This window comes from Geotrypetes seraphini, chromosome 12, assembly GCF_902459505.1.
Source record: "Geotrypetes seraphini chromosome 12, aGeoSer1.1, whole genome shotgun sequence".
In the NCBI taxonomy this organism is placed as follows: Eukaryota; Metazoa; Chordata; class Amphibia; order Gymnophiona; family Dermophiidae; genus Geotrypetes; species Geotrypetes seraphini.
The window spans coordinates 52,269,130-52,297,103 of NC_047095.1; the positions used below are offsets into that span (position 1 = coordinate 52,269,130).

At 42.5% G+C, this 27,974-nt stretch overlaps 1 protein-coding gene across 1 annotated transcript in view; it reads right to left on the reverse strand.

The window, feature by feature from the left end:
• FGGY (FGGY carbohydrate kinase domain containing) overlaps nt 1-10,637 on the reverse strand; it is a 384,196-nt gene extending 373,559 nt beyond the window's left edge. Inside the window, exon 1 of the mRNA XM_033917103.1 lies at nt 10,347-10,637. The gene's annotated coding sequence lies outside the window, so the exon portion shown is untranslated. The remainder of the gene's footprint in view (nt 1-10,346) is intronic.
• Nucleotides 10,638-27,974: the final 17,337 nt, after the last annotated feature.

Genomic DNA, 27,974 nt, shown 5'->3' on the forward strand with positions numbered 1-27,974 from the left:
CACTATAAGATATGTGTGCCCTTGCTGAAACTTAAGTGTGCTCAGTTATGCCATCTCTAAGGCTGGTGTAACTGTGGACACCTAAATGTAAGATGCACTGATGCTGAGTTACACTAGTATTCTATGAAAGATTCTGTTACATAAAAAAAGCTCCCATGCAGCTTTAAGTGTGGTGCAGTGGTTAATAGATTGTGAGCCCGCCAGGACAGACAGGGAAAAATGCTTGAGTACCTGAATAAATTCATGTAAACCGTTCTGAGCTCCCCTGGGAGAAAATATGAATGAATAAATTACTTAATTATTTAAGGAGCCTACACAGAGGTGCCCACCTATAGAATGGCCACCTAAGTGGGATAGTTACTAACAAGTACCTAAATAAATTCATGAAAACCATTCTGAGCTCCCCTGGGAGAACCCTATAGAACAGGGGTCTCAAAGTCCCTCCTTGAGGGCCGCAATCCAGTCAGGTTTTCAGGATTTCCCCAATGAATATGCATGAGATCTATGTGCATGCACTGCTTTCAGTGCATATTCATTGGGGAAATCCTGAAAACCCGACTGGATTGCGGCCCTCAAGGAGGGACTTTGAGATCCCTGCTATAGAACATCGAATAAGTGAATAGCGTGAAAAGTTTCAGCCTCTGATAATCAGAGCTGGTATTGTGACATCACAATGCCTCATTCCACCAATGCCTAAGAGCCAAACTCATCAGTGATGTCATAATGTCTTGATTATCCTATACTTGGCTCACTTTTACTATATTTTGATTTCTGGGAGAAAATATGAATGAATAGATTACTGAATTAGTTAAAGAAGCCTACAAGGAGGTGCCCATTTATAGAAGTGGGATAGTTACTAACATATGTTAAAGGAATAACATGTCTCTCTTAATACACATTAAATGGCAAAATTGTGCATTATTTTACTGTACGTGGAAGTCACTGTGACTGCATAATCATGAGATACAAAGCACACAAATGAATACAAAGCATATAAAGCACCTCCTTATTAGGCAAATTACATAACGCTGCTTGCACTGAGTTCCGCAAGTTGAGTTATTTGTGGAAAAATAATGCCAGCTCAGATAGGGGTACAGATAGAATTAAAGGGTACAGATAGATTTAGAGATAGGTTATAGGAAAAGACAGGAACCACTTAACAGGTCGTGGACCTGATGGGCCGCTGCGGGTGCGGATTGCTGGGCGCGATGGACCTCTGGTCTGACCCAGCGGAGGCAACTTTTATGTTCTTATAATGCTGGCAATATTTTTCATACCCAGGAGCACTGGGATGCTAACACATAGCTGGATGCTCCTAGGTACTATCTTAAAGGACCACCGCACAATTTGTGTTTCTTATCCCTTTGGGAAACAGTGTGAGTAGAAGCACAAATTGTGCAATGGCCCCTGATGCAGCAGTAGAATTAAAGTACAAAACTTGGCCATTGTTGGGTGGACCAAAGCAAATGCAGGCACTGAAAGTTGTTTTCTATGACATCCAACTTATTGATTTGATCAGAAAAGTTTTCCACATCAATGGAAATGTTTTTGGCTCCCTACGAATGCTAGAATTTCCTTTAAGTTGGCATCTTGGATTTATAAAAATATTTGATGGCATTAGTCCAGAATATCTGATAAAGTTATTTCTATCTAATCTTCATTTTATATATCAAATCTACTCCCTAAGGAGCTCAACTCGGTTTACAGTTTGTTAAAAAAATGAAACATAACAAGTAAAAACTGTGGGATAAAAACAGAAATTGATTAGATTAGATGGATGGAAAAAGTTAGAAAAAAGTATGTTGAATTGCTTAAAATTACTATTCGACAGCTAAAATCAAATGAACTATTGTGAAAGCAACCAGATTTTTAAACTTTTTCGAAATTGATATAATTGATCTACCAGTCTTAGAGAATCTGGAAGTCCATTCGGAATTCTCACCAATTTAAATGTAAAAGATTTGCTAAGCTTCCCAGTGCATTTAATACCTTTCAGAGAAGGAAATGCTAATTTGTGAATTGTTGTAATTCTTGAATAGCAGGATCTATCCCATTTCATCTTGAGCAGGAGACTCTCGTCTCCTTTATTTTCCATTATTTTTAGGGGTTAAATTAAAAGGTCATTGGAGTTCCTTATCAGGCCATTCAGTTTTGGTGCTCATCACCAATCAGATGTGAATTGAAAGTTTTATTAATGGAAATGTGTGAAACAAGACAAAAAAAAATCCAAAAGTTGGGAAAAATCCAAAAGGGAATCAAAAATTATTTCCCTGTGTACATCTCTAGACAGAAATGCTCTCCTTTTCACTTGTTCTATTTTATGCTGCAAAACACACTCCCAATATCTTATATAATATATTGCATATTACAGGTCATCGTGTTCTCGCTGTGCACTTACTTGAGATGAGCAATTTGTAACCTTGTGAGCGCAGGAGAAAGGTTTCCAAAGATAAGAACTGAACAGCATGTACATTTGATCAACCCATGCATGGTGTTCCAAGACAAAAGTAACTGGCTGATTTTCAAAAGCACTAATTGAGGTTGAAACATTTCAGTCTAACATCTGAGGCTGTCCTAAGTTGTCCGAATAGTAATCTCGACACTAGCACTGGATATTGTTATTATCCAGATAATGGTGGCAGGTGCTGATATAGCCAGATATTCAACGCCAGTATACAGATAGCAGCTGGCACTGAACATTTGGGTATAGGTTTAAACTCTGCAGCTAGTATTTCAAAGAAATGCCAACTGTTGAGCTTAATTATCCATATATTTTTAACACTATCAATGGGGTAATATGTCTTTTGTAAAAGTGGACTGTGAGGAGTGAGCTTGAAGACTCAGGGGAGTAAGAAAATCTAATTTGAAATTCATAAGCAAATCAAAGCAGTTTACAATAAAAGCATTAAAACAATTCAACAACACAATGTGGCTCATTAAAAAAAAAAAGATAGACATCCAAAACACAGCATAAACTGGATGTCTTACTAGTCAAAACGTCCAAGTGGCCATTTTTTGAAATTGAGCCTCTAGACATCTTTTGATGTAAATCTTAAGAGGGCATGTTAGAGGCATGTTTTGGGAGAGTTTACGACTTAGACATTCTGCAGGGATAATCAAACTTTTAACAAAATGTCCAGGGCACCATTTAGACTTTTGGGGCTAGACCTGTTTTAAAAACGAATAAAGGTCAGAAAGGTGCCCAAACTGACCACATGACTACTAGAGGGATTATGGAAAGGGACTGGGATTTGGATTAAGACATAACTGCACTTTACTCCTCCAGTGGTCACCGATCCCCTCCCACTACCCAAAGATTTTAGAAAAACAGTACATTCCAGCCTTTATTACAGCTTCAGATGCCACATAGACAGCTGAAAGAGGAGTAATCTCAGGGGTACTGCAGTGAATGTCACATAAAAAGTCCCGGGTACACATCACTATAACCTGTTTATATTGTACTAGTGTTTAAGCCCGTTGCATTAATGGGTGCTAGAGTAGATGTCTGTCTGTCTGGGGGGGGGTTTGTCTCTCTCTCTCCTTGGATGCTGTCTGTCTGTCATTCTTTCTGTCTGTCTCTCTCTCCCTGGCCCCCTGTCTGTCTGTCTTTCTTTCTGTCTCCCTGCCTGTCTGTATTTCTCTATTGCACCATGCCTGCCTGTCTCTGTTGCGCCATGCCTGCATGGCCCCCTTTTGTTTCCCCCCCCCTCACAAAAGCAAAGCATGATTGCTGTCTGCCCCCTAGCACACCCCTCCCCCCAAAGCAGCCTCCTTTCCCTCTCCCCCTGCTCCCTGTTGTGCCATGCCTGCTCCATGGCCACCTTCTGTTCCCCCCCTCCCAGAGCAAGCATGATTGCTGTCTGCCCCCCAGCACACCCCTCCCCCCAAAGCAGTCCCCTTTCCCTCTCCCCCTGGCCCCCTGTTGTGCCATGCCTGCCTGCTCTGTGGCCCCCTTCTGGTTCCTCCCTCTCAGAACAAAGCATGATTGCTGTTTGACCCCCAAAGCAGCCCCCTTTCCCTTTCCCCCTGGCTCCCTGTTGTGCCATGCCTGCCTCTGTTGTGCATGCCTGTTCTTACCCTCCCCCATCCCGGCTTCCTAGTGTCTTCTGGCCCACCGGCAAAAAACCGCTGCTGCTCCTCTTCAAAGCAGCCTGCTGAGGTTCACCGCCGTCTGTAGCGAACCTCGCAGGCCGCTCTCTACCTCGGTAGCACATTCCCTCTGACGCGATTGCTTAGGGTTTTATTATAGAGGATGGTGAGCCCTCCAAAACCTACTGTACCTACATAAAGATGACACCTGCAGGCATAAGGGCTACTGTACAGGTGGGTACAGCAAATTGTATGTGGATTTTGGAGGGCTCACCATACAACATAAGCAGGTTATAGTGACATGTACCTGGGACGTTTTAATGTGATGTTCACTGCAGAACTCCCTAGAGAGCCTCTCTGCTGTGCTCAGCTGTCTGTGGCCAGTTTGCTAAGAATGCTGGCTGCTTAAACATCCCAACAGTTTATTTTTGTGTGTTTTTAATTTGGATGTATTTGTATTCAAAAGTGGCCAAAAAAGATAGATGTACTAAGAGCCAAAACGTCTTGGATAAGTCATTAAAAAAAAAAAAAAAGATAAATATCTTGCTGGATTTCTTGACATCTTTCCCAAAACGTCCAAACCCAGACTTAGATATCCTATCGAAAACGTCCCTCCACGCAACAATTTAAAAAAAAAAAAAAAAAATTGTGGGTAATAAAGGGCAAATTCTATAAGCGCCCAAAAATTAGGTGCCTAATTAGTTCAAGTTTTATTAGCATTTGATGAATCGCTTATTAGAAATTCTAAGCGATGAACAAAATCCAAAATAGGGTATAATACATATGGACAAACATATTAACAAAATTCTATCATATAATACAAACATAAGTGGGGAAGGAAAGAGGAAAAGTTACAATTTTTATCTTAGTAGAAAATAACATGAAGGAAAAAACAAAAGGGAGTGGGGGTAATTAAAACTTTGGTATATTTAGAAATTTTTATTTAAAAGTTTAAATGTTAAAAGCATCTTTAAAAAAGATAAGATTTTAAAGATTAAGCACTGTTCTGCATGATTCAAATAAAATTGGATGCTGTTTAGTGAATCGAGCTGAGCGGCACCTATTTGGGCTCCTATTTTGGAGGCGCCCAATAAATAGGACATCTCTAGGTACAACTAAAAGTTAAGACACCCATGCAAGCACTTAAGCATGCTTAAGAGCAGTGATACTGTAAGGCGCCTAACAGGTAGCCACACCCACGACTAACATACATAGTGCTTATTTTTTTGATGGCCGCCTAAATTTTTAGAGGCACCTTGTTACAGAATCGCACTTTCTTGATAGGCGCCTATGTTTTAATCAGAGCTGATTAAAAAGCTTAATTGAGCTTGTTATTCAATTTAGACAGGCGCCTATCTAGATGGGCGCCTTTGAAATAGGTGCCTAACTGTAGGCGCTGGTTACAGAATTTGGGCCTAAGTGTTCTTTCTTAATTGCCAATGTCATAGAAAATGGCTATCATTCCCCACACACTTTGCTATTGTGACTAGGACATTGATATTTTGAAATTTACCTTTTTTGTTGAACATTCCAGTTGATTCCAAGCTGAGTAAACTTAGGGGCCCTTTTACTAAGGTGCAAACATCTGGCTGATGCATTTTGCAATCTATGCGGCCAATTTATCAAGACAAGAAGGAAAAAGTACTCCGGTGCCACATGGCCGTGAGCTCCCCAAACCCACTTCTCCAGAGAGAGAGTAGCAGTATTCAGAATGAGGAATGTAGGAGATAAACTAGATTCTGTAAACGATGCCCTGAGCACCATCTTATAAATGACATTTCTAGTTGGATGCTGTTTATAGGATAGTATGTAGCGCCAAGATCCCTTGAATTCTCTAATACTGCATGCATCTTTAGTGAACGCCCCAGACCCTCCAATGCTCCTTCCTTAGCCATGCCTTCTTTTCAGTTGCACTCTAAAAGATTTATAGAATAGCGCTTAGCAAGATGCACGCATAGATCTAAATTATTACCAATTAATATCAATAACTGTTAAGAGTCCAATTATTGGCATTAACTGGCTCGTTACTCAACTTGTGCACACAAATTGGGCAGGTGCCCAAATTTGCATGTGCAATTTTGAGTGCCATATACAGAATCTGGTGTTATATGTATAAGGGGTGTTCAATAATTTATCTACCTCAATAGGAAAGATTTTTCAAAACATGTTTGTTTTATTTTTCAATAAAGTCCCCTGATAACTCCATACACTTCATCCACATTTCCTGCAAAGACTTTAACCCCTTTGAAAAAAATTCTTCTGTTTGACCTTCAAACTAGGACGTTACAGCTTACTTGACGTCTTCATCACTTGAAAACCGCTGTCCAGAGAGATTTCTTCAAAACTCAGAACAGGAAATAATCTGAGAGAGCCAGCTTAGGACTGTAGGGTGGATGGTTCAGCTGCTGAAACTCACACACATTCTCGGATGGCAGCCTGTGATTGTTGTGACATGTGCATCGACGCATTGTCGTGAAGAAGCAGAACGCCTGCTGTGAGTTTTCCTCATCTTTTCTCCTTGATTGACTCCAGCAAAGTGATCATTGTGTTGGTGTAACTCTCTCTAGTTATGGTTGTCTTGTGTGGCATGAACTCCAGAAGCAAAAGTCCTTCATCTTCCCAGAAGACAATTGCCATGACTTTGTCTTCTTTTTTTTATATTTATAAATTTTCAAATTATATATCAAGCATCCACTTGTATAGAAAGCTAAAAATAAACCAAGTAATAAGAATATTCAAAGTACATCCATAATAGGACAAATTAATAAGAAGATAGAATTATGATACAAAACAAAGAAAATTATAGCTTAGATTCAGCTCAAGTCCTCAAACAGTGATCCAAGATGTAATATTAGCGAGTTTTAATAATAAGAAACCAAGAAAAAAAGTAAAATAAGACTAATTAACTGAGCATAGGTAGCCATTCATCCAAACAGCACTCTTCCAGGCGTGATACCGACAAGAGAGTTGTCAGTTGGTAAGGATCAAAGAAAACATATTTTTGTATACGATAATATATCACACATTTACATGGATGATGAAGAAAAAATGTCACCCCCCTAGAGCAATAACACCAGGTTTTATAAGCAAAAAAATTGCAACTACACTTCTGCGTATCCCGTGCTAAGTCTGGAAACATTTATATCTTGAAACCAAGAAATTCTTTTTGTTTGTTTTTGAAGAAAAGCCTAAGCAACCAGTTTTTATCTGACGCAAGGGCTACAATAAGAAGCGTTGCCTCTGTTGCTACTTCCTTATCAGAAAGTTCCAACAGTGTTGAAATATTAAATGATTGCCGATTACAGTACTTTCTTGCGGTTGTCCTTTTTTGGTTGGTAAATAGTAAACTTGAGTGAATGGTGGTAATGTGTCCTCAGGAACTCCCAGAATCTCCCTCATGTAACATTTTAACATTTCCCTAGGTGTTACAGCCGTTACACTAGCGAAATTAATCTAAGATTGTTATTACGAGAAAAAGTCTCTAAAGACTCCAATTTTCTTCTCAAATTTGTATTGTCCACCTGCAGACTTTTCTGTCTTGAACTTTTTTGGGGGTGGGGGATGACTTGTGCTTCCACTGCACTAATTCCATTTTGGACTCAAGATCTCTGTGATAGACTCAAGTCTCATCTCCAGTCACCAAACTGGTCTTCACGGAGCATCCGCAAATTCTCCTGACGGCACTGGAGCCTCATGGCCTTCTGACCTGGTGCCAGCATTCTTGCAACCCTTCTTGCATTAACCTTGGACATGCCCAACTTTTCATGAATTATTTTCCAAACCGTAACTGCCAAGATGCCCATTTCTTCAGTTATTTGGGAAATCTTAATTTGTCTATCTGACAAAATTAAGGGTTCCTTTTACGAAGGCGCGGTAGCGGTTTAACGTGCGTAATACTGTGCGTTAAACCGCCAGCCGTGCTAGCCACTACCGCCTCCTCTTGAGCACGTGGTAGTTTTTAGGCTAGCGTGGAGGTTAGCACGTGATGAAAAGTTGCGCGCGCTGAAGCCGCTACTGCGGCTTCGTAAAAGGAGCCCTAAATCCTCAACTTTCTTGCACATTTCTGTGGAAGTTGATTCCACAGGTCATGCAGTGTGAGGATTATCTAGAATGGACTCTCTACCCTACTTAAGCTGCTTGCTCCAAAATTTTACTTTGTAGGATGATGAGGCAGGTTCAACATAAACTACAGTCATGTGTTCTGTTCATGGATCTCCTTTGGCTTTTTCCATTTTATCACTGAATGGTGCTCCAAATCTAGTAGTTTTTTACTTGATTCACAAGAAGACTCCCCTGACATCCTGTCTCTTAGAATGTTAGACTTGCACTAAACCGCAACTGTACATAAGTAACCTTTAGACATGTCACATGCAGACTTGTTTCAACATGCTTGCTACTTTCTGTCATACTTAGGTAGATACATTATTGAACAACCCTTGTCAGCATGCATTTTTCAAGTGTTTAATTTATAAAATATGTAAGTACATCTCAACTCTATCCATACAATGCTCCTAGAAATGCTTATATTCATATAAGTGCACAACATCTTGTCAATAGGCTTTCTTATACACACCTAAACAGTCATGCAATTTAAGAAAAGTCCTTTACTATTTACAAAGCAGACTTCACACTTGGAGAAATCTTGATAAAACTGCCCCTCATAGCAATGGCGTAGTAAAGGGGAGGAAGACGAGTGGGACGGTCCGCCTCAGGCGCCATGTTGGTGGGGGTGCCACCACTCCTCCTCAGCCCCGCCTCTTCCCATTCCTCCCCTCTTCCCTTCCCACCATACCTCTAGTTGAAGTTGTTGTTTGCGATGGTCAACAATGTGCTCTTCCCGACTCCCCGCACTGACATCACTTCTGGGTGCCACGCACAGGAATTGATGTCAGGAGAGCCGAAGGGGTAACGAGGAGCACATTGTTGACTGGCACGAGCAACTTCTACTAGAGGTACGTGGGAAGGGAAGGGGCACCCGCGGCAGGCAGGATCGGGGGGGGGGGAGGAGGAGTGTGTGTGCATGCAGCAAGCGGCATCAGGGAAGGAGTGGGGGAGGCGATGAGGACAGGGAGGGGCATCACTGCTCTGTTCGCCTCTCACCCTTGCTACGCTACTGCCTCATAGTGCATCTTGAACAGTGTAGCATGCCTTACTCTTGTTCCACCAGTGAGTTTGCAGATACTCTCTATTCACTGGGTGGAACAAAAGGGGAAAAATACTAGGGATGTGCCTGTTAGTGTGACATATATAGTAATTAACAGCAGATAAATAAAAGAACAATCCAGTCTGTCCATTAGTTATACCCAGGAGCCGTTGCATTGTGCATTCATTATTGCTCCTTTAAACATTTAGGTCCAGATTCTGTAAACAGCGCCATTATCAGTGGTCACCTTAAAAACAGCTGCCAATTGCATGTCAATCATGCAACTGCACCGTTTTAAAAATTGCAGCTATGTGAACATTTCACGTTAGGCACCAGAAATGTAGGTCAAGATTTTAAAGGCCTACATTTCTGGCACCTACCGTACCTTTCAAGAGAACCGCACCACTTCTGGCGTGAACCATGCTACAGTGGTGTTAGGCATTGCAAGGCGCTTCTGTAAACGAGATAACGGCAGCCTTTTTTGGAAGCGGCCACAGGCGTCTCCATTTTTTTAAAATAACATTTTAATTGGTTTTTAAATCAGCGCAGCCAATTAGCGTGCCGATTAAACCAATTAAACCCACATGAGGTGGCGGTAGACATAGGGTGCCATTTTTAGAATTTGGCCCTTAATGCATGCGAAAATGATTTAACACACATGAACATAAGAATGCATGAATAAGGTCAGTTAGCATGCATAAAAGTTTCAATGTGTGTTAAAGAGGTTTTATGAAAATGAAAGGGTTAAAACAACAACAACAAAAAATCTTCTGAAAATCAGGAGAAACTCCACATGAATCGATAAAGAAGTTTAAAAAGTGTTGCCCTGTACATACTCCTAGGAGAAACACCTACAATCTGAAAAGGTCTCAGAGCCTAAAGTCTGGAAGAGTCCCTGGAGAAGGAAAGGCACTAGGTTGGCTGGACAGTGTGTGGATAAATCGAAATTACCATTCAAACAGCAAAGGAGTCTGCAGAGATAAGGAAATGCATCCCTTTCTTGTTTAGTCAGGGTGATTCTCATGTTTACACTGTATTTCTAAATGAAGTCAGCCAAGAAAAATCACTTTTTTTTTTTTTATAGTGCTGTTTTTGCAAAACAAAAGCTACTTACTATGCACAAATGAATCCTGATGGACTGGGGAGGAAAAACACAGCTGAAAGGCAGCCTGTGCAGTGCTTGTTTAGAAGCGAAAACCCTCCAGCAATATACCACATGGATTCAATTTCAAAAGGAAGAAACAACTGGTTATTTCACTTGAAGAACAGGCCGTCGCTCGCTTGCTGACAGTGAAATATGGTTACAGTATTTGCCTGGCAGTTGGCATGCATCGAGCACAAGAAGGCACCACGGATTCCTCCTAACAGAACAAATCCCTGACTATGGCCCGGGCTGCTGGTGAGGTTCGGCTTCAGAGCTTTTATAAGGCTTCCTGTGGTTGGTCATTTGAAGGGAAGCTGCTGTTGGTCTGAAGTTCACTTCCGGGGTGGGAAGACAGTAAAGGGTGGTTGACACAAACTGAGTTGTTCTAGTCTAGATCCTTTGTTTGTTCCTCTTGAGCTAAAAGTGATGTGGTGGCTGTGTTTAAGTCCACTTGGAAATAAACATTAACAAACAAAACATATGTATATTTTAAGGTGATATATTTTTTCCTGAATTAATATGACACCATCTCTCTTGGTGGGGAGCAGGGGATGGCAAGGGAGAAACCCTGTAAAAAAGCAAACCCATCACAGTACTGGAAACTGAAATGCAATTTGCCAATGCTAACAATTATTAAAATTCAGAAAAGATATTATTTTTCTACCTTTGCTGTCTGAGCATTGGTTTGGTCTCAGTGTCTCCTGCTTTTCTCTGTTTTTTTTTCTTAAATCTTTCTGGGGAGTCCTGTCCTTTTGATATTTCTTCTTTTATGTTCATTATCCATCTTTACTCTGTATCCCTATACATCCTGTCCTGTTTTCCCTCTGTGTCCCTGCTCCTATCATCCTCCCATGTTCACTATCTCTTCTGTGTTCATATCTTACTCTGTCCAGCATCCCCCTCGGTGTCACTGTCCTTCCCTTTTATCCAACATCACCCCTTTGTGTCTATGTTTCCCTCCATGTCCAACAGCTCTTCTCTGTCTTCTTCTCCTTCCCCATGTCCAGTTTCTCTTCTCTTCACAATGGCGGCCCTTCCCTCCTCCCAGTGCATCTTGTGATGCACTGGGAGGGCCCTAAGGCCCTCATTGGCTTAGCCTTCCCTCTAAGTGATGTCAGAGAGAAGGCTAAGTAAATGAAGGCCTTAGGCCCCTCCCAGTACATCCCAAGATGCACTGGGAGGAGGACAGGTTACCATTGTGAAGAAGCGGTCCTATTGGAAGGGAAGAGTGGGCATCTTTCCTGCCGATGTTTCAGCGAAAGGTACAGGGGATGTGGGTATGTCAGAGGGGTGTCGGGGGGGTAGGTGGGGTATCGAGAAGGGGGTGTAGGTATGTCAGGGGGTGTCAGGTATGTGTGTAGATGTGAGCGATATTGGGAGGGGGTGTGGGGATGTCAGGGAGTGTGGAGATGTCAGAGTGGTGTCGGGGGAGGGGGCTGGAGGAACAGGGGGATGTTGAGGCCTATGCAATTGGTAGTGGTAGGACAATTGGATACAATAATTGGGAGGATGATATTTGGTAGGAAGATCCTACCAATTGTTCTACCAATTGGGATTCCGTCCAAGGTATGTATGTTTGTATGCATGACTCATCTTTTACCAACCTTGCTACACTCATGTCACCCCTCTCTTTAAATCACTTCACTGGCTCCCTATCCACCTTCACATACTCCTATTGCTCAATAGGCTCCTATTGCTGACATACAAGTGTGTTCATTCTGCTGACCCTCAATATCTCTCCTCTCTTCTTTCTCCTTATACACCTACCAGAGAACTCCTGTTGGAAGATAAAGTCGTTTTCTAACATGTGATGGATTGCTGGCAACAGCTTCTGCGTCAAGAGGATGTCTCAGTAGTGTGCGCTGTTGATCTTAACCCCAGGATTGATGATGAATAGATCTGTGAATCCGAGTTTCAAAATTGTAATTGAAACCATGACTGATTGGCTGAAGGTCGGGTAGGTCCGTAGTAGGGATTTGGCATTAACCTCATGTTTCAGTGTTGTTGAAGGTACTTACAGGCGATCATTCTGTGTATTAATTGGTGGAGCTACTATAAATATTTTTTCATCTGTTAACTAGATGAAGCTGATGCTGTGCTCCAGGTACTTGGTCAAGAACTGCTTGCACCGTTTCAGGCATGTGTTTTTGTTGTGTAAAGTTAACTCTTGGGCATGATGTTTTTAAAGATACTTTAATTTCTATCGGAAAAATACAGAATGAAAAAAGTGGAAAATCGCTGGACTAAGTATATAGCCCTCAATAGAGACTGCCCCAGCTTTAGTGGCTGGACTGAGAACTTTTCAGCGGCCCCTCATAAATAATAGTATTTAAGCACCTTACTAGTACTTTCTATTCTTTTTTCCATCTATACCAGCGGTCTCAAACACGCGGCCCACGGGCCGCATGCAGCCCCCAGGGACTATTTTGCGGCCCACGATCTATCCTCGCCTAAAGCAGGGGTCCCCGATCTGCTTCCCTTCCCACTGCCCTCCCCCAAGCCACCGCAATCGGAAAACAGGCCAGCGCCCGAGGTCTTAGCTCTCCCTATATATCTTTCCTAGCTCGGAGCCAACCAATTCATGCCACCCGACGTCAATTCTAACGTCGGGGAGGAAGTTCCGGGCCAGCCAATCGCTGCCTGGCTGGCCCGGAAATTCCTCCCTGATGTTAGAATTGACGTCGGGTGGCGTGAATTGGTCTGCCCTGCGCTGGGGAAGATAAGCAGGGAGAGTTAAGACCTCGGCGCTGGCCTGTTCCCCGATTGTGGTGGCGGCAGCCTGTCCCTGATTGCGGCGGTGGCGGCCTGTTACCTGATTGCGGCGGTGGCAGCCTGTTCCCCAATGGTGGTGGCTTGGGGGAGGGCAGGGAGAAGTAAAGAAAGAAAGGGGGGACAGGGAGACAGAAAGAAAGAAGGGAAACGGGACACAGACAGAAAGGGGCATGGAGAGAGAAAGACAGAAAGAAAGGGCGGGCATGGAGAAAGAAAGAAAGGAGGCACGGAGAGAGAGAGAAAGACAGACATATAGAAAGAATGGAGGCATGGATAGAGAGAGAACGAAAGAAGGGGGCAGGGTGAAAGAAATAAAAAGTTGGGGGAGGGAAGGAGACAGATGCCAGACCAGGGGAAAGGAAGGAAGGAGGGAGGGAGAGAAAAGGAAAGAAATAGATGTCAGACCATGGGAATAGGGACAGAAGAAGAGAGAGATAGAAGGGAAGGTAAGACATGGAAACGTAGATTTTGAAAAGAAAGCATAAAAATTGAATATTAAGTTAATGCCAAAGATGGATGCAAGGCAGAAAGTGAAGATGGAGAGAAAACCAGTCAAAGGACAAGAAGACCCTGGAAACATAGTTAAATGCACAGAAAAATAGTCACCAGACAACAAAGGTAGGGAAAATGATTTTATTTTCAATATAGTGATTGAAATGTGTCAGTTTTGAGAAAGGAAAGATATTAAACTTTAAATGTGAGGGCTGCAGAAAAAATAGGGTACTTGGAGGGTCGCAGAAAAAAATAGTTAATGACAATTTTGCATAAGGTAAAACTCTTTATAGTTTATAAATCTTTCCTTTAACTGTTAAAGGAAAGATTTATAAACTATAAAGAGTTTTACCTCATGCAAAGTTGTCATTTCTTTAATAAGACATTAACTATTTTTTCTGTGGTCCTCCAAGTATCTACAAATCCAAAATGTGGCCCCACTAAGGGTTTGAGTTTGAGACCACTGATCTATACTAATTTCTTCAAATCGATTTCAGTATCACCTCTGTGCTGGCGACTCTCTACTCCAGAAATTTCGACAGGAATCCAGGCCCAAGTCTCAGCCTGCCTATCCAACATTGCTGTCTCAATGTCTCACCGCCTTTTAAAACTGAACATGGTCAAGAGCGAGCTTCTTATCTTTCTACCTAAACTCTCCTGTCCTCTTCCCCCATTCTCTATTTCTGTGGATAACACTCCCATCCTCTCCTGTCTCATCAGCCCACAACCTCAGAATCATATTTGGCTCCTCTCTTTCTCTGCAAAAATCCAACAGATCTCTAAAGCCTGTTGTTTTTTCTCTATAATATCACCAAAATCCAACCTTTCCTTTCTGAGCACACTATCAAAACCCTTATTCACACTCTTATCACCTCTCATCTAGATTACTACAACTTGCTTCTCAAAGTTCTTCCTCTCAATCATCTCTCTCCCCTTTAATCTTTTCAAAATTCTGCTGCACAATTTACAGTGTTGCTATGCTCACATTACCCCTCTCCTCATCACTTCATTGGCTCCCTATCTATTTCACATATAGTTCACACTCTTCTTTTTGGCTTACAGGTGCATTCACTTTGCAGCTCCTCAGTATCTCTCCCTATACTCTTTCTTTTCAATAATTTATATTCCGCATATCTTACAGTTCTATATAGATTACAAATTATTCAGGTACTCAATCATTATTCCTTAACTGTCCCGGCAGGCTCCCACTCTATCTAATGTACCTGGGGCAATGGGGATTAAGTGACTTGCCCAGGGTCACAAGGAGCAGAGCGGGATTCAAACCCCCAACCTCAGGATGCCAAGGCTGTAGCTCTAACCACTGCACCACACACTCTGTTCATTGGATAAGTTTTACTTATCTGTATCCTTCTCCTCTATAGCCAACTCCAGACTCTGCCCCTTCCATCTTGTTGCACCGTATGCCTGGAACAGACTGCCTGAGTCAGTACGTCAAACTCCATCTCTGGCAGTAATCAAATTTAGGCTAGAAGCCCACTTTTTTTAAGGTTGCTTTTAAGTCCTAACTCCCACTCAGTTGTAAAGTGCACATGCCTGTTTTATCATTCTCTCTGCGAGAAATTCCCTAACCCCTATTTGTAAGCTTTATTGAGCAACGATTGTCTCCTATGTGTTTAATGTACAGTACAGTGCTGTGTACATCTGGCAGCTCTATAGAAATAAGTAGTAGTAGTAAGTTCATATGCACTTATGCATGTATGTGCTAGTCTTCTGTGCACAAGGGTTGCGTGAATGCACCTATTTATAAAACTCCCCTTCACAATACTTTCTATCCTAAACTACATATATCCCAATTAGTCAATTACCTATGTAATCTCTCCAGATAAACAGGCTCAGATTCCTTTTAGGGCCTATTATATTGTACCTAATAATTGCTTCCATTCTGTGAGATTTTGTTGTTTATGTGTTTTATTTAATGTGTACCGTATTTTTCGCTCTATAAGATGTACTTTTTTCCCCAAAAAAAGGTGAGTGGAAATAAGGGTGTGTCTTAAGGAGTGAATATAAACACCCCCCGAGTCCCGCGAGAACTGACGGCAGCCTTTCGGAGTGCAGCACGGGACCAGGCAGGCAGGCACGCAAAAAGTGCACGCCTACTTCGTGCACCGCTCTGTCGCTGCTGGAAGAGAACAGAGAAACTAATCAGCGAGGCAGCCGTCCAGGGAGGCAGGAACATGGAAAGCGCACTAGACCGCAGGGTTGAAAAAAAAGGTTCAGTGAGGGGGGGGGGGCTGGCAAGCTGGCTGGCTGGTTGGCTGGCTTGGGGGCTTTGCATTGCTGGCTGGGGGCTGGCTGGCTAGCTTGGGACTGGTTGGCTGGCTGCCACTACACATGCCTACCATTAGATGTACCCACCACTAGACGTGCCCTGTACCCTGTCCCAGCCTACCACTAGACCACCAGAGGGGGGACAGGATACAGGGTACACCATTTGGTTCAGAAATTTTTTTTCTTGGGTTTTCATCCTCTACGGGTGGGTGCGTCTTATGGTCAGGTACGTCTTATAGAGCGAAAAATACGGTATGTTAACTGCATAAAATGTATCTATTTTGGTATTTATAGAGAGAATGACACGGGGACAAATTTGTGCCCATCCCTGTGGCATCTATCTCCATCCCTGTCCCTGTGAGTTTTGTACCTGTCTCTGCCCTATCCCTGCAATCTCTGTCCTCAACTGCACAAGTCTTGAACACTTATGAAAGTATTTGAGGCTTGTGCATCTGAGGACAGAGCTTGCAGGGAGGGGGGAGGACCAGGACAGAACAGAGATAGATCCTATGGAACAGGAACAAATTTGTCTGGGTTTACCAGATTTTTGTAAGCAAAAATCCGAACCCATGACCCGTCCCATTCCACCCGAGTCATGCCTCATTCCACTCCCACCCCGCTCCCAGACCTGCCCCCTCAACCTGTTTGTTCATCGGGACGGCATCTGTGCATATGCTAGTGTGATGTAAAGACATCATGCATATGCGTGTGATGTCACCGCGTTGCATCTGCACATGTGCAGATGCCGTCCCAACGTCACTTATTGCTAGAGGCTTTTCAAAATCCGGACAAAGTGCCAGGTTTTGAAAAGCCAACCGGACCCCGGTCATGTCCTCAAAAAGGAAGACTTGTCCAGGAAAATTCAGATGTCTGGTAAAGAAAGAGAGATTGTTCACCTTCTCCAAGGTAGAGAGAACGAGAGGGCACTCTCTAAAGTTAAAAGGGGATAGATTCCGTACAAATGTAAGGAAGTTCTTCATCCAGAGAGTGGTAGAAAACTGGAACGCTCTTCTGGAGGCTGATATAGGGGAAAACACCCTCCAGGGATTCAAGACAAAGTTAGACAAGTTCCTGCTGAACCAGAACGTAGGTAGTTAAGGCTGGACTCAGTTAGAGCACTGGTCTTTGACCTAAGGGCCGCCACGTGAGCAGACTGCTGGGCATGATGGACCATTGGTCTGACCCAGCAGCGGCAAGTTTTATGTTCTTATATACCCATGTCATTCTCTATATTTATAGACCAGGTATAGCCTAAGCAGTTTACATTCAAGTACTCAAGTATTTCTTCCTATCTGTCCTGGTGGGCTCATAATCTGACTAATGTACCTAGGGCAATGGAATGTTAAGTAACTTGCCCAAGGTCACAAGGAGCAGTGCTGGGCTTGAATCTGCAATCTCAGGGAGCTGAGGCTACAGCCTTAACCAGCAGGCCACTCCCAGCTACAGGTAGAGGCAGCTTGTTAACTTTGAAAAGGTTTATAGCAGGGGTCTCAAAGTCCCTCCTTGAGGGCCGCAATCCAGTTGGGTTTTCAGGATTTCCCCAATGAATATGCATGACATCTATGTGCATGCACTGCTTTCAATGCATATTCATTGGGGAAATCCTGAAAACCCGACTGGATTGCGGCCCTCAAGGAGGCACTTTGAGACCCCTGGTTTATAGCATAATAAAAATAATAATTTAATTTTGTATACCACCATACCCAAGAAGTTCTAGGTGGTTTACAACAATTAATTGAAATACAAACAATGCAAATCATTGAAATCAATAAGTTATATGTATATAATATAAGAAAAATACATACATGCCATAAAAGGAGGATACAACATACTGGGACAGACTGAAGGTCCATCAAGCCCAGAATCCTGTTTCCAACAGTGGCCAACCTAGGTCACAAGTACCTGGCAAGATCCCAAAGGATAAAGAGATTTTATGCTGTTTATTTTAAGAAAAAGCAGTGGATTTTCCCAAGTCCATCTTAATAACGGCTTATGGACTTTTTTTAAACCTTACCATGCTAACCATTTTTGCCGTATTCTCTAGTAATGAATTCCAAAGTTTAATTTCACATTTAATGAGGAAATCTTTTCTCTGACTTGTTTTAAAAGTACCACTTAGTCATTCCACTGCGTACCCCCTGGTCTATGTATTTTTGGAAAGAGTAAACAAGTGATTTATGTCTACCCATTCCACTCTACTCAGTATTTATAGACCTCTATCATAACTTCCCTAAGCTGTTTCTTCTCCAAGCTGAAGAGCCCCAGCCTCTGTAGCCTTTCCTCTTAGGGAAGACATCTCATTTCCTTTCTTGCCTTTCTCTATACCTTTTCTAATCCCACTTTATCTTTTTTGAGACACGGTGACCAAAATCGCACACAATAGTCAAGGTGCGGTTGAAACATAGTGATGCAACAGCATTATAATATTCTTAGTTTTATTCTGCATTCCTTTCCTTTTCAAATAATGTCTAGCATTTTGTTTGCTTTTTTTTTTTTTTTTTGCTGCTGCTGCACACTGAGGAAAAGATTTCAGTATCATCAGTAATGATATCTAAATCATCTTCCTGGGCGGAGACTCCTAATATGCAGCCTTGCATCATGTAGCTTGGGTTCTTCCCTACATGCATGTCTTTGCTCTTGCTCACATTAAGGGCTCCTTTTATCAAGGTGCGCTACGGGGGTTAGCGCGTCGGACATTTCATCACACGCTAACCCCCGCAGCAAGCCAAAATGCTAGCGCCTCGTCAATGGAGGCGTTAGCGGCTAGTGCAGCAGGCGGTTTAACGTGCGGTATTCCACACGTTAAACCCCTACCGCACCTTGATAAATGTCATCTGCCATTTGAAGGGAGATGGGAAGGAGGGGTGATTACATAAGCAGAGGGCACCTGCATCCCTTATGTGGGTCCCCTCTGCTTATGCTGCTGGGGCCTGCATAAGTGTCTTATATTGGCCAGGACCCGCATAAGCTTTGGCAGCCAACACAGCTACAATTAGCCCTGGATATTCAGTGCTGGTACCCAGACATGGCCCGGAACTGAATATCCAGGACTGAGTGTGCACTATTCAGTAACTATGCACATATCTTCGATAGCATGTAGCAGGTGGGTGTACACATGGGAGGAGTCTGTGCAGACTGTGGGCAGGGCTTATGCTTACACATGTAACTTATAGATAACTTATCTCCTGGACTTAGTTGTGTGCATTTACACCAACTCTATGCCAGGTTATGGTCTCACATCTAGGTGTACAGTATGTGTGTGTATGCGCCTAGTTATGCTAGTATTCTACAGATGGGCAACCAAAAACATTTTAGTCTTTTGCCATTTCCTGGCTGATGTGTCCAGTTTTTCCAGACACTTGCTCATTACAAGTGCTATATCGTCAAAGTTCATACTAGTTGCAAAAAGGGTATACTCTTCCAGAAGAATATACGCTATTTCCCAGGAGGGAGTGTAAGTGTGTGCCTGTGTGATGGTTTGCACATTTGTAACAAATAATGCATGTGCACAATATCTAGAAAAGTGTGTGCACTCTTTACAAATAATGCGCCCTCTTTAGGAAGCGTGAGCCATCTTTCCAAATAGTGTGCAGTCTTTAGGAAATGTGTAACCTCTTTGTAAATAGTTTGCACTCTTAAGAAGCATCTGACCTCATTGCAAATAGTGTGCATCTGGAAATGTGGGACCTCTTTGTAAATAATGTGCACTCTTGGGGAAACGTGACCGCTCTGTAAATAGTATGTACTCTGTAGGAAACATGTGGTCACTTCGTAAATAGTGTGCACTTCTAGGAAGCATGGACCTCTTTGCAAATAATGTGCACTCTTTAGGAAACGTGTGATCTCTTTGTAAATAGCATGTACTCTGTAGGAAACATGTGATTTTTTTTGTAATGTGCACTCTTAGGAAGCATGGGACCTCTTTGCAAATAATGTAATCTCTTTGAATATAGTGTGCACTCTTAGGAGACATGTGACCTCTATAAATAGTGTGCATTCTTTAGGATATGTGTGATCTCTTTTTAAATAATATGCACTCTTAGGAACCTTATGACCTCTGTAAATAGTGTGCAATCTTTAGGAAACGTGTGATCTCTTTGTAATTAATGTGCACTCTTAGAAAGCATGTGACCTCTTTGTAAATAGCGTGCACTCTTTCAGAAGCATGGGACCTCTTTGCAAAAGAGTGTTCACTTTTTAGGAAGCACATTACTGAAGTGAAGCTGCCAAAACTGACTGTATATATATCAGGCTTTTTGCTTCCACATAAATCTACAAAGTTTATAGGAGTTTTGTCACTGTAAACCTGTTAATATTGGTGGAGATTTTTTGTTGTGATTAATTATTTTAACACTTTCTGTACCTTCATAGTTATTTGCAATTTTATAAGTTCCCTTCTGTGTATATAAAATCTGTTCTCATCAGTAAATAGACGAAAGGAAAAATATGTAGCACAAGTTTTAATGTGTAGGCCTGTAAGATCAAAATTAAAACATCACTGTTACTTTTGAGCACTTGAAAGTTTTGATAAAAGCAGAAAGCATGTGGAGGTTTGCCGGGGTTGAAAGGAACAATGTGAACTAATCCTATTTTAGATTTCATTACTGCACACTAGCAGAAAAAGTTAGCTTGTTGGGTTGGGTCTATTATTTAATTTTCCTTTTGGTTTGATGACATTTCTCTTTTATCTAGTAACTATTTTCCTCTTGTTCTCTCTTTCCGTTTCCCCTTTCAGTGTTTGGCAGGTTGATCCAACAGCTTGGTATTTAAACAATAGGGTAAGAAAAGATTGCATGATAGTTGAGAGCTCAACATATTTTGGGAACGTTTCAAGTGTACTGCAAGGAAGCCAAGATCCTGCTACGGCATATTAGCATATGGTTATACTAACATTTCAGTATACTCGTACCTTAGAAGTTTCTGAAGTCAAGCACAGAACAGGGCATCTTGGTAAAATGTTATCATTTTTTTGCATGGAAATTAAGGATGTTCCTAGGCAAAATTATACCAGTTTATTATTGATTTTTTTTTCCTTTATAGCTTTTTTTTATAAGTTGTTTCAGACATTCACTTTAAAGTAATGAATTTGCATGCACATAAGAATTTTGCTTTTTTAACGTAATATATTAATATTTTCAAGCTACCTCTGAAGGACATCACAGATTTGCACATCAAAAACACAAGCAAAACATGAGGTAATAACCCCCCCCTTTTTTTTTTTTCTTTACAAAACCACAAAAGCGGTTTTTAGCACAGGCCAGCGTACTGAACGCTCTGCACTGCTCCCAACGCTCATAGGAACTCTATGAGTGTCGGGAGCCGCGCAGAGCATTCAGTGCACCAGCCTGCGCTAAAAAACGCTATCACAGTTTTGTAAAAAGAGGGGGGGGGGAGGAATATTCATCTCAGCTTGTAAATTCCCTTATTGAACCTCCACTAGCCTATAACGATAGAAAGAGGTTAGAGAAACTAACCACAATTTAGAGGTAGATAAAATTGTACATTAAATCTTTTTAATGTTTATAAACTGAACTGCATTAATTCATATAATACAGTTTAAATAAATTTTGAGTGCACTCACCCCCTCCTTTACAAAGCAGCGCTAGCATTTTTGACACTGGACGATGAATGTCCGAGCTGTTACCGCCACGGCTGGCGCTAAAAACGCTAGCACGGCTTTGTAAAGGAGGGGGGAGGGGGTCAATTTTGCAAATGCTACTAAGCCATGGTAGAGGTTTCTACCGCAGCCCAGAGCACTAAATGTTCCGATGCTGCTCCGATGCTCATGGTTTCAGAGCATTTAGCACTCTAGGCCACTCTAGAAACCTCTACCGCGGTTTAGTAAAAGGAGGGTATGAGCATCGGAGCAGGATCTGAGCATTTTGTGTGCTGAGCTGCGGTAGAAACCTCGACCGCGGCTTAATGAAAGGGGAGGCAAATGCGTTCTAACCAATGCATGTGCTAATAGAAACAGTGCCTTAAAAAGTAACCCTCCCCCACCTCTTTTATCGAGCGACGCTGCCAAATGCGGAACCACCTGTGGGATTAGAATGGGCGGCTTGGCATTTAGCTTGCGCTGTTCGGCAGCGCGGCTCGCTAAAAAGGGGGTGGCGGATCAAAGAAACTTCACGCCAATTCTTAACCAATGTCAAGAGTGTTGAATTATTTTTTTGGCTCGCGTCTCGGTATTCAATATGCTGTTAGTTGATAGATAACAGAAGAGAAAAGCCAACATAAATCTGTCCAAAACGATCCTGTTTATCATCTGTACTTTGCTAGCACTGATAACCTTCAGTGGGAAATGTCCAGACAGGTTGAGAAATGGGCAGAAGTGCACAGAGAGGACAGTTCCATTAGCTGCAGCCAAAGGAAGGGGAAGGACTGGAGCAGAAAGAAAGAAATGTACTGAAATAAAAATAATTTTAAAAAGTAGATGAAAGATATAGCACTTACAGAACTGCTGTTCATTTCTGATGAAGCCTGTGATTATACAGCTGTAAGGATAGGTTTGGTAAAGCTCTGGATCAGATGGCGTCTGAATGAAGAATATACAACATTCAGGAATAAATTTAACACCGAATGCTCTGTATATCTGGGTTTTTCTGCAAATGTGTATGGCATCCTTCGTTTATACTGTGTACATTTTTGTCCTGCCAATCTCTCCGATCCAGTGGCCATCTCCTAAATATTCCTTCTCTACGCCATCTCTTCTCTGATACCACCAGAAAGAGGATCTTCTCAATCACCACCCCTACACTTTGGAACGCTCTACCTCTGCACCCTCGGGAAGAGACACGCACTGATCAATTCAAAGCAAATTTCAAAACATTCCTATTCAAGGACGCTTATGATATGTAATCCTTATCTTCAGACCAATACAAAAGAAGGAAGAGCATATTCCCCACCGATTGCGTTGACGTTTATCGTTCTTCATTCCTATTGCAAATTGTATTTCTCCCCCTATCCCTCCTGTTTGAGTGCGTTTTATGACTGTTTTGCTTAATTGTGTCTCCCCAATGAATTAAAAAAATTTATGTTATGATTCTGTACACCGCTTAGACAACCTTTTTTAAGGCAGTATATCAAATTTTAAATGAAACTTGGAAACTTATTTGGGGATGGGGGGGTGGAAGGTGCAGCTAAAGGTGACTCTCATCAGATCACTTCCACCTAGAGAGTTACTCTATATCAGTGAATCGCAAACTGTGTGCCACAGCAAGATTCCGGGTGTGCCGCCAGGGACTGAAGGACACATGGCGTATTATACTACTACTAATAATAATTATAATTAATATATTAAAATTATTTCTATAGTGCTATATAATTTCTATGTAATATAATAATTTCTATATAATATAATATATAATTTCTATCTAATATAATAATTTCTATATAATATATGTAATATAATTATTTCTATAGTGCTACCAGATGTATGCAGTGCTGTACAGAGTCACAAAGAAGATGAAGTATACCAAGTGTCACTTCCGGCATCGGCGCCGCCCCCCTCCTCTCCACCCTCACATGAGCCTCATCTCATTTCCCCTGAGCTCATGGCCTTGTCTGGAGGGCCTCCGAGCATGTGCAGACGTCGACATGATGACATGTGCATGCACGCATGCGTGCAATGTCACAACGTCAAAGTCTGCGCATACTCGGAGGCCCTCCAGACATGGCCCTGAGCTCAGGGAAAACGAGACAAGGTACGTGTGGGGTGGAGCAGGGCAGGGTTGGGGCGAAGCAGAGGTTGTGGGTTTGCCACAGAAAAACATTTGCTCTTACTGTGCCAGAACAACAACAACAAAAAGTTTCTGGGACACCGCTGTACGTATTCATTATTAAAGGAGCTCTAGAAAGCTTCTGGGAACCCATGCAGAGCACATTAATATATTTTTGTGCCAGTGGCTTTATCCAACAAATTTGCACAGTCATGAGAGAAGTCTTTGGTCAACCCAAGTCTAAGACAAAAATTATGAAGGCAATATTGCCCAGAGTCTATAAACGGCACTTGAAGTTAGGCACCTAGATCGGCGTGCCTAACTTCATTTTTTTAAATTGGCTTAATCAGTGCTGATAATTGAAAGCACCATTAATAACCAATTCAAAAAATATTTTAAAAAAATAATTAGCCGGTTAGGTGCCTAACTCAGTAGACACCTGCTACTTTTGAAAACTCTGCTGCACGACTCATCTTCTACCAACCTCGCTACGCTCATGTCACTCCTCTCCTTAAGTCCCTTCACAGGCTCCCTATCTGCCATCGCATACAGTTCAAGATCTTATTGCTGACCTACAAGTGTGTTCATTCTGCTGCCCCTCAATATCTCTCCTCGCTTCTCTCTCCTTATACACCTACCAGAGAACTCTGTTCCTCAGAGAAGTCACTCGTAGCATTGCCCTTCTCCTCCACTGCCAATTCCAGACTTTGTTCCTTTCATCTAGCCGCCCCCTATGCCTGGAATAAATTACCTGAGTTTGTCCGCCAAGCCTTTTCCCTTCCCTTGTTTAAAAGCAGACTGAAACCCCACCTTGTTGATATAGCCTTCAATCCATTACCCTACTCCCCACCGACCTCCAACCCAACCAGCTGATTAACCGCTCCCCTTAACAGTATCCAAGACATCCTGTTTGTCTGTCTTGTCTGTTTAGATTGTAAGCTCCTGTGAGCAGGGACTGTCTCCTTCATGACTGTACAGCGCTGTGTATGTCTGGTAGGGTTACAGAAATAATTAATAGTAGCAGTAGTACTTCGAGGCGTTTACTGGTAAGTATGAGTCAGGGGTGGATTTAGGGCAGATTCTGGGCATGGTTTCACTTAGGTGCACTCATTTAGGCCAAGAAAACCCTGGCCTACATGGCAGTGTGCCTAAGATTTTAATACCTATTGGCGCCTAAGAATGCTTAGGTTGCCACTAGGCACAATTCTATAAACGACACCTAGCAGGTGATTGACACTCTCAACGACACGTAGGAGCCAGGCGCCGTTTCCAGAATCATGGCCAATGTGCTCAAAAATGGTCATAAATTTCTGGAGCATGAATTCTTTGTGCCCCATGTTATGTAGAATTTAAATGAACCTGAGAAAATTAAGAAACAAATGAGATAATAATGTAATCGTTGGTAATATATAAAATACATGCTGTGGAGCTTATAAAGTGTGTGGTACAGTGGTTAGAGCTACAGCTTCAGCACCCTGAGGTTGTGGGTTCAAATCCCTGGGCAAGTTACTCATTGCCCCAGGTACATTAAATAGAGTATGAGCCCACTAGAACTGATAGGAAAAAATGCTTGAGTACTTGAATGTAAACCACTTAAAGTATAATAATACACGTGCAGGTAGAGCAGGGGTGGGCAGCTCTGGTCCTCGAGGGCCGGAATCCAGTTGGGTTTTCAGGATTTCCCCAATGAATATGCATGAGATCTATTTGCATGCACTGCTTTCAATGCATATTCATTGGGGAAATCCTCAAAAAACCCGACTGGATTCTGGCCCTTGAGAACTGGAGTTGCCCACCCCTGAGGTAGAGTGTACTCTTATTAGCCAGATGTTAAATGTAGTAGCTCTCCAAAAGAGAAGGTATATGATGGTAAAACAAAAGGTTTGATATTTATAGGAATTAAGTACTGTATTTGTAAGCAGAAAGTAAGAGAGCTGGAAAGGGTTTGGAAGAAATTGGGTTTGATGGAGGGTAAGTGTAATTGTAAAGAGAGGCAAATGTGTATTTGAAGAAGTTGCTAGAAGCTAAGAGGAGAGGGTTTTCCAAATGTATTGAATCATCAGTTAACAAGCTATGAACCATTTTTTGTGGTCCTCACAAAAACATCTGCTAATGGAGCCAAATAGAAAGGATAGGAAAAGACAAATAGAGAAGGATGTCGTGTAGGGCAGTGGTTCCCAACCCTGTCCTGGAGGACCACCAGGCCAATCGGGTTTTCAGGATAGCCCTAATGAATATGCATGAAGCAGATTTTCATGCCTGTCACTTCCATTATATGCAAATTTCTCTCATGCATATTCATTAGGGCTAGTCTGAAAACCCGATTGGCCTGGTGGTCCTCCAGGACAGGGTTGAAAACCACTGGTGTAGAGTACTGGCAGTTGAATTGTAGGTTGGGCTACGAGATGGGATCCAGTAAGATGCCACTTTGTAGTAGTTTTGTAATTCATGTTCTACAAATACACGTTCATAAACATAACATAAAATTTTATTTACACACCGCTGTACACCTAGTAGTTTGATGCGGTCAACAGAATTATCTAGAGCAGTGATTCCCAGCCCTGTCCTGAAGGACTACCAGGCCAGTTGGGTTTTCAGGCTAGCCCTAATGAATATGCATGAGAGAGATCTGCATGTAATGGAGGTGCCAGGCATGCAAATCTGCTCCATGCATATTTATTAGGGCAATCCTGAAAACCCGACTGGTCTGGTGGTCCTCCAGGTCAGGGTTGTGAACCACTGATCTTGAGGCTGAACATAATCAGCACGTAATTCAGGGACAGTGATCTAAAGTCTGAGCAGAGTTGGTGGGGTAGACGGAAAACGTAGATCAATGCTCCGTCAAACACTTATTGGGCAGATGGATTTTCAAGTTACGTCTGAAGTGCACGTTTGATGAGGAGGACAATATAATGGGAAGCAGCTCTCGGCTTAAATGGGATGCCTGAAAGAATAAAAACACAAAAAAAAGAAATAGCGACCTCCACGGTAAAAGCCAGAAAAGAGGAAGAAAGTGGGGAGATAACTGTACACATCAACCCATGGGTCTCAAAGTCCCTCCTTGAGGGCCGTAATCCAGTCGGGTTTTCAGGATTTCCCCAATGAATATGCATTGAAAGCAGTGCATGCACATAGATCTCATGCATATTCATTGGGGAAATCCTGAAAACCCGACTGGATTCCGGCCCTCGAGGACCGACTTTGACACCTGTGATCTAGAGGATTGATTTACCTATACCCCTGACGCAGGCTTCAGTGTTAAAGCCGAAACACGGACTTTGTCGGGCACAAGAAAGTCTGAAAGGACTCATAATTGGACATGTCATATGGACTGATATTTATGTACATATGTGTTCTATTAAATCATTTAAAACTCAACACGGTCATAGGTTGATGTGTACAGTTATTTCCCCCACTTTCTTCCTCTTTTCTGCCTGACAGGATAACAGTTTTCTCACGTATATTTTTTGTGATTTTCCTTGCGGGGGGGGGGGGGGAGGGGGAATGAAAAGCTGGAGGAGTTGTCGCGAAGAGCAGGCGGGAGTTGAGAATTCAATTGGAAAAGGGAGTATCTGTAAGGTGGGCCATGGGCGTGGCTGACATTTGGGCAGGCAACTTACAGAACGTTAAAAGTTATTCACATGCCTGAAACATTTAGGTACCCCCATTTATGACCGCCTTATGGCAGGCATACATGTGGACACCCACATGTAAGTGCGCCAACTCCGGATTTATGCTAGCATTCTATAAGAACACGTGTGTGTCCAAGTATCCACCCTGTGCTACTGGGATGCCTACGTGGAAATGCCCTGTTGCAGAAAAATAGGCAGTTATGAGTCTTTCTAAAATAAACCCTAAACAGGTATCGGGTTACCAGACGTCTGGATTTTCCCGGATATGTCCTTTTCAGGACCTGTCCGGAGGTCCGGACGGCTTTTCAAAACCCGACATTTTGTCTGGGTTTTGAAAAGCTTCCAATGAAGTGCCTTCTGCTATGCAATATGACATCATTGCGTCACATCCGTGCATGCGCGGAATTCCCTCCTGTCTGACTAGAGCAGGCAGTGGGGGGTGGGGATGGGATGGGGCATAACGGGGCGGGGATGGGTGGAACTGGATGTGCCTGGGGGGCGGGTCTAGGGGGGTCCAGATTTTCCGTTTCGAAAATCCAGCATTCGTAAAAAGGTGCCTACTTACCCTCTCAACCTAGTTGGCCTTCCATGGAATTACTATCTGTTTTATGACTCTGATCATACAGTACTTTCATTATGTAATCTGTAGGGCATTCCTTTTCAGAATAAATAAACTCTTTAGGTAACCAAGGGCC